Consider the following 7,769-nt stretch of genomic DNA (forward strand, 5'->3'; position numbering starts at 1 on the left):
CCCCCATCTGTCCCTCTGAGTTACATGTTGATCCTGGGATTGAGATGCTGGCCTCTTCTGCCCCTCGGACCTGCTTGATCCATCCTGGTGCCCTGTGTCTGGTCGGAGTTTTATTGCCCCACTCCTGTGAAGGACGGCCCCATGAGGACAGTTGAGGGTCATACCTGTTAAAACTGTTAATATTATAGTCAGGCTGTCTGTTGTTGCCCAAATGAGGATGGGTTCCCTTTTGAGTCTGGTTCCTCTCGAGGTTTCTTCCTCATGTCGTCTGAGGGAGTTTTTCCTTGCCACTGTCGCCACAGGCTTGCTCATTGGGGATAGATTAGGGATAAAATTAGCTCATGTTTTAAGTCGTTCAAATTCTGTAAAGCTGCTTTGCAACAATGTTTATTGTTAAAAGCACTGTACAAATAAACTTGATTGATTGATTAAATGCAGAGATTAAACTCAAAACTCAAGAAAATGCAAAATGATAACTGTTCCATTACATTACAGGCATTTATCCAGAGCAACATACAACATACCCAGAGCAGCCTGGGGAACAGGTGGGGGTTATCCTGTGCAGGGTCGCGGGGCAAATTGGAGCCTATCCCAGTTGACTATGGGTGAGAGGCGGGGTACACCCTGGACAAGTCACCAGGTCATCACAGGGCTGACACATAGTGCCCTTGCTCAAGGGCACTTCAGCCATTCCTGCTGGTCCAGGGAATCAAACCAGCAACCTTTCAGTCCCAAACCTGCTTCTCTAACCATTAGACCATGGCTTCCCCCATGGGGTCATCAGAGGTATTCGTAAATCACTCTAAATCTGGATTGTTAATGTTTCAAGGCTCAGGAACATGTCGAGTAAAACTACCAGAACCCCTTTTTACTGTATTGCTCTATAAAAACAGCTTTAAAAAGGTTCTCATATTAAATATCCTAAAATATAAACAAAACAAGGTGGCACAGTGGTGTAGTGGTTAGCACTGTTGCCTCACAGAAAGAAGGTTCTGGGTTTGAGCCCAGTGACAGAAGGGGGACTTTCTGTATGGAGTTTGCATGTTCTCCCCATGTCTGAGTGGGTTTTCTCCGGGTGCTCTGGTTTCCCCCACAGTCCAAAGACATGCAGGTTAGGATAATTGGTGACTCTAAATTGACCGTAGGTGTGAATGTAAGTGTGAATGGGTGTCTGTGTCTATGTGTCAGCCCTGCGATGATCTGGAGACTTGTCCAGAGTGTACCCCGCCTTTCGCCCGTCGTCAACTGGGATAGGCTCCAGCTTGCCTGCGACCCTACACAGGATACAGTGCCTTGAAAAAGTATTCATACCCCTTGAACTTTTTCACATTTTTCCACCTTACAACCACGAACTTAAAAGTTTTTTATTGAGATTTCATGTGATAGACCAACACAGAGTAGCACATAATTGTGAAGTGAAACGAAAATGATAAATGGTCTTCAAAATTTTAAACAAATAAAAATCTGAAAAATGTGGTGTGCATTAGTATTCAGCCCCCTGTACTCTGATACCTCTAAATACAATCCAGTGCAATCAATTGCCTTCAGAAGTAATCTAATTAGTTAATAGAGTCCTACTGTGTGTAATTTACTCTCAGCATAAATACACTTGTTCTGTGAAGGCCTCAGTGGTTTGTTAGAGAACACTGAAGAACAAACAGCATCATGAAGACCAAAGAACTCACCAGACAGGTCAGGGATAAAGTTCTGGAGAAGTTTAAAGCAGGGTTAGGTTATAAAAAAATATCCCAAGCTCTGAACATCTCAAGAAGCACTGTTCAATCCATCATTCAAAAATGGAAAAAGTATGGCACAACTGCAAACCTACCAAGACATGGCCATCCACCTAAACTGACAGAGCGAGCAAGGAGAGCACTGGTCAGAGAAGCAGCCAAGAGGCCCATGATCACTCTGGAGGAGCTGCAGAAATCCACAGCTCAGGTGGGAGAATCTGTGCACAGGACAACTATAAGTCGTACACGCCACAAATCTGGCCTTTTTGGAAGAGTGGCAAGAAGAAAGCCATTGTTGAAAGACAGGCATAAGAAGCCATGTAGGGGACACAGCAAACATGTGGAAGAAGGTGCTTTGATCAGATGAGACCAAAGTTGAACTTTTTGGCCTAAATGCAAAGCGCTATGTCTCATCTTATCTCATTATCTCTAGCCGCTTTATCCTTCTACAGGGTCGCAGGCAAGCTGGAGCCTATTGCAGCTGACTACGGGCGAAAGGCGGGGTACACCCTGGACAAGTCGCCAGGTCATCACAGGGCTGACACATAGACACAGACAACCATTCACACTCACATTCACACCTACGGTCAATTTAGAGTCACCAGTTAACCTAACCTGCATGTCTTTGGACTGTGGGGGAAACCGGAGCACCCGGAGGAAACCCACGCGGACACGGGGAGAACATGCAAACTCCACACAGAAAGGCCTCTCGCCGGCCCCGGGGCTCGAACCCAGGACCTTCTTGCTGTGAGGCGACAGCACTAACCACTACACCACCGTGCCGCCCGCAAAGCGCTATGTGTGGCAGAAAACTAACACTGCTCATCACCCTGCACACACCATCCGACTGTGAAACATGGTGGTGGCAGCATCATGCTATGGGGATGCTTTTCTTCAGCAGGGACAGAGAAGCTGGTCAGGGTTGATGGGAAGATGGATGGAGCTAAATACAGGGCAATCCTGGAAGAAAACCTGTTGGAGGCTGCAAAAGACTTGAGACCAGGAAGGAGATTCACCTTCCAGCAAGACAATGACCCTAAACATACAGCCAGAGCTACAATGGAATGGTTTAGATCAAAGAATATTCATGTGTTAGAATGGCCCAGTCAAAGTCCAGACCTAAATCCCATTGAGCATCTGTGGCAAGACCTTGAAAATTGCTGTTCACAGATGCTCTCCATCCAATCTGGCTGAGCTTGAGCTATTTTGCAAAGAAGAATGGGCAAAAATTTCAGTGTCTAGATGTGCAAAGCTGGTAGAAACATACCACAAAAGACTTGCAGCTGTAATTGCAGCAAAAGGTGGCTCTACAAAGTATTGATGCAGGGGGCTGAATACTAATGCACATCACATTTTCAGATTTTTATTTGTTTAAAATTTTGAAGATCATTTATCATTTTCGTTTCACTTCACAATTATGTGCTACTCTGTGTTGGTCTATCACATGAAATCTCAATAAAAAACTTTTAAGTTCGTGGTTGTAAGGTGGAAAAATGTGAAAAAGTTCAAGGGGTATGAATACTTTTTCAAGGCACTGTAAGCGGCTATGGATGATGGATGGATGGATAAACAAAGCAGTTAAACAAGTAACAATTCGATGCACTTTGATTCACTACTGATTCAATTCAGAACCAATGAGATACGATTCACGCTTTCTGGTTTCTCCATAACATGACATCCTTTTTGGTCTCATTAGCTCGAAAAGAGAGAATAAAGAGAGTGTGGTGAGGGAATGACTGTTTATAGCTACTATAATGGAAGTGTCACCACTTTACGGTATACAATTTGGCTTAATGCAGTGCTTTATGGATATTTGAAGCTGCTCAATCAAAGAATCTTGGGACCAATTTCCCAGTTCAAATAGTTTTCTCTTTCAGAATAAACCATGTAACAAAATACAACAATAATATTTAAATAATATTGGCTGGCATTGAGTGGTCTATCAGATATATTCCATTCAGCTAGCATGATACTGAATGAGTCGAAGACAAGTAGCTGAATGGAATATATCTGATAGACCACGAAAAAAGCCACTATTATTATTATTATTATGAGATGAGATTACATTGTCTTGCAAAAGTATTCATCCCTCTTTGGTGTTGGTCCTGTTTTGTTGCATTACAAGCTGGAATTAAAATGGATTTTGGGGGGGGGGGGGGGGGGGGGGGGGGTTAGCAACATTTGATTTACACAACATGACTACCACTTTAAAGGTGAAAAGTGTTGTTTTATTGTGACACAAACAATAATTAAGATGAAAAAAAAAAAACAGAAATTTGGAGTGTGCATAGGTAGTCACCCCTCAAAGTCAATACTTTGTAGAGCCACCGTTTGTTACAATTACAGCTGCAAGTCTCTTGTGGTTTGTCTCTATTAGCTTAGCACATCTAGCCACTGGGTATTTTTGTCCATTCCTCAAGGCAAAACTGCTTCAACTCCTTCAAGTTAGATGGACTGCATTGATGTACAGCAATCTTCAAGTTATGTCACAGATTATCAATTGGATTGAGGTCTGGGCTTTGATTAGACCATTCCAAGACATTTAAATGTTTCCCTTTAAACCACTCCAGTGTAGCTTTTAGCAGCATGTTTTAGGGTCGTTGTCCTGCTGGAATGTGAAAACTTCATCCTAGTCTCAAACCTCTGGCCGACTCAAACAGGTTTTCCTCCAGAATTGCCCTGTATTTAGTGCCATCCAGCTTTCCTTCAGTCCTGACCAGCTTTCCTAGTCCCCTGTAGATGAAAAAACATCCCCACAGCATGATGCTGCCACCACCATGCTTCACTGTAGGGATGGTTCTCCGGGTGCTGGGGTTTACGCCACACATGGCATTTCCCATGATGGCCAAAAAGATCAATTTTAGTCTCATTTGACCAGAGAATCTTCTTCCATGTGTTTGGAGAGTCTGCCACATGCTGTTGGGCAAACTCCAAATGTGTTTTCTTAAGCAATGACTTTTTATGGCCATTCTTCCCATAAAGCCCCACCCACTCTGTGGAGTGTATGGCTTAAAGTGATCCTATGGACAGATACTCCCATCTCTGCTGTGGATCTTTGCAGCTCCTTCAATGTTATCTTTGGTGTCTTTGTTGTATCTCTGATTAATGCCCTCCTTGCCCGGTCTGTGAGTTTTGGTGGGTGGGGCCTTCTCTTGTCAGGTTTGTAGTGGTGCCATATTCTTTCCATTTTGCTATAATGGATTTAATGGAGCTCCATGGGATATTCAAAGTTTGGGATCTGATCTATACTTCTCCACAACTTTGTCTCTGACCTGTTTGGAGGCTCCTTGGTTTTCATGTTGCTTGCTTAGTAGTGTTGCAGAGTCAGGGTCTTTCCAGAACAGGTTGATTTATACATACATCATGTGACAGATCATGTGACACTTTGATTGCACACAGGTGGATCTTATTCAACTAATTATGTGACTTATGAAGTGAATTGTTTGGACCAGCTCTTATTTGGGGGGTTTCATACGAAAGGGGGTGAATACCTATGCACATGCCAGAGTTCTGTTTTTTCATCTTAATTATTGTTTGCGTCACAATAAAAAAAAATGTGTACCTTTAAAGTGGTAGGCATGTTGTGTAAATCAAATGGTGCTAACCTTCCAAAAATCCATTTTAATTCCAGCTTGTAATGCTACAAAACAGGACAAACACCAAGGGGGATGAAATACTTTTGCAAGACACTGTATACATGCACATTCTTTTCAGGTGTGTTAAACGCGTCTTTTTCTTTCAAAATCAGACGTATTTAAACAAAGCAAACCTGGCAGCCATGTTTGTTTACAAATTTTCCCAGACAGTCGCTTGCTAGCGTGGAAGTTTTATGTCTCTGACATGTGATGTCATGTTGTCTTGACAACCATACAATATCGTAAACCGTATTCAATGCTCATTCTCCATTGGGTAGAGTGACATAATACACGTAGGATCAGCGATATGCTAACAATTATTGCATGCTATCAAACCAAATGAATGGAACCCGCTAGAAGGGAATAGAACACGTTTTTATTCCACTGAAAAAGTGTCCTGTATGGATGATAATAATAATAATATGTATTTAATACAAAAATAGAAAACAGCCTTTACATGAAGAAATGCCATTGGACCTTTCACAGAACCACCTGCCAGTATAAATGCAGTGAAAACCATGACATAGTATCTTGTTGTACTGTGTCTTTTACTCCTGAGTTACTCCTGAACTACAGACCCTCCTTGTCGCACGTGACATCACGCATCACGTAATAATGTCTCCTGGGGGACAACCAGACACCGTCTTTCCAGTAGCTTAATCTATCTTAAGTATGGTTCATTGTTGCACTGTTTTTGGTTGTTCAAATAGAGAAAAAGATAAAAGATATTACCGTCTCCCTGGAACTTTGTCCTGAACTTCTGCTTGTGGCTTAGGAACCAGACTTGGGGATTTCTTTAGAAAGAAAATATCTCCAAACCCAGTATTTGGAAAGGAAATATCTCCGAAACCTTCATACATGTCAACCTATACGGAATGTCCGTATTTTATACGGATTTGATTCAATAAACGTAGTATACGGGCGTACAAATAAAGTTATACGGATTCTTTAAAAAAACTTCAATATTCATTTAGAGCTATAATCAATTCCCACGATGATAAAAGAGCGCATAACATTTACAAACGTACTGTACACCACAGAAAGCACAGACAGCCAGTAAAGAGTCTTATGAAATTGCGCATTATCTTGTGGTAGCGAGACTTCGTTCCACTTTTGATCATGCGCACACTGCATTGCGAGGATCCCGCCAACCGGGAAGTAACATTTTGTTTGAAACGCGTATTTCCACCTGAGCGACTTTCAATAGCGACTGAAAAGATTCTGAATGGGCACTCCGGCAAGATCAACACAGACACTTGCTGTGACATGCAGCCTCGTGAGGTATTGGTGCAGACTGCTAAAAAAGCTGTCATGGAGTACAATTCAGAACATTAGAGTGACACTTTGTGTTTTTGTCAAACATTGGAGCTTTGTATTCATTCTGAAGGTTTATTGTTATTAATATTGCATAAAAAGTAACTTGGATACATCATTGTTAATTATCATTCAAATTTTAGGTAAATTATTTTAATTTGCATCTTATACGGACTTTATAAGGGAAATACGGATTTTGGAGGTTGGTTATACAGGTTTGATTGACCAAAGGTTGACATGTATGAACCTTTATATCTGTAACCGTCAGTGAATCCCTTTGTTTCACTCCAGCTTCGATAGCGCACAACAATGATGCTGTGTGAGAACAGCTCCCTCCAAGGCCTGCCATACAGTCACAGTGTACGGCCACAAGCTCGGCATTTTTTTTTTCACTGACAAGCCACGGAGTTAAAGGTTTTTTGGTCATTTTTTGCAAGTGGTTAACACAGAATAGAATATAGCTTGTATTCAGTCACGTGACTTTTGCTTGCAAGTTTACGTCCGGTGAATGAAGTGGTGGTCAGGGAAACCAGTTTCTGCAGTTTAGAGGCCAATTTACAGTCAAGATACCTTCAGAAAAGTTACTCTTTGCGATGGGATTAGATCCTTACACGTTAAAAAAAGAAGGATTTTTCCTACGAGTTGGAAAATTATCCATCCATTGAGTTCCCCGACATCTCAAACTACCTGGTGCTGCAGACATCGTTCTACACGGACACACAGACGAAAACCTGGAAGAGCATGGAGGAGAACAACTTTTTATATGTGGCTGGGTTAAAGATCTAGGGATCAGGACACAACAAGATAAATGCTGTATCGTTTATTCCTGGGTAAGGAGGAATTTCTGGGCTTTTGGTACACGACTACAGCTACAAGTTTTAAACAAACCTTAGCTGCTTGATTCTCAATCCTCCCTGCTCTTCTATTCCAGCAAACAATATTTTTTTTTATTGAAACAGAGAAAATGCAATGAGAACGTATATTCCAACATCTACATAGGTAACTTTTGGCCACGAATCGACATCGTCACTCCAGTCGTTTAAAAGGATTTTATACGGATCCACTAATAGACTCTAATTTCCGCATA

This window comes from Neoarius graeffei, chromosome 1 (genome assembly GCF_027579695.1).
Source record: "Neoarius graeffei isolate fNeoGra1 chromosome 1, fNeoGra1.pri, whole genome shotgun sequence".
Classification (NCBI taxonomy): domain Eukaryota; kingdom Metazoa; phylum Chordata; class Actinopteri; order Siluriformes; family Ariidae; genus Neoarius; species Neoarius graeffei.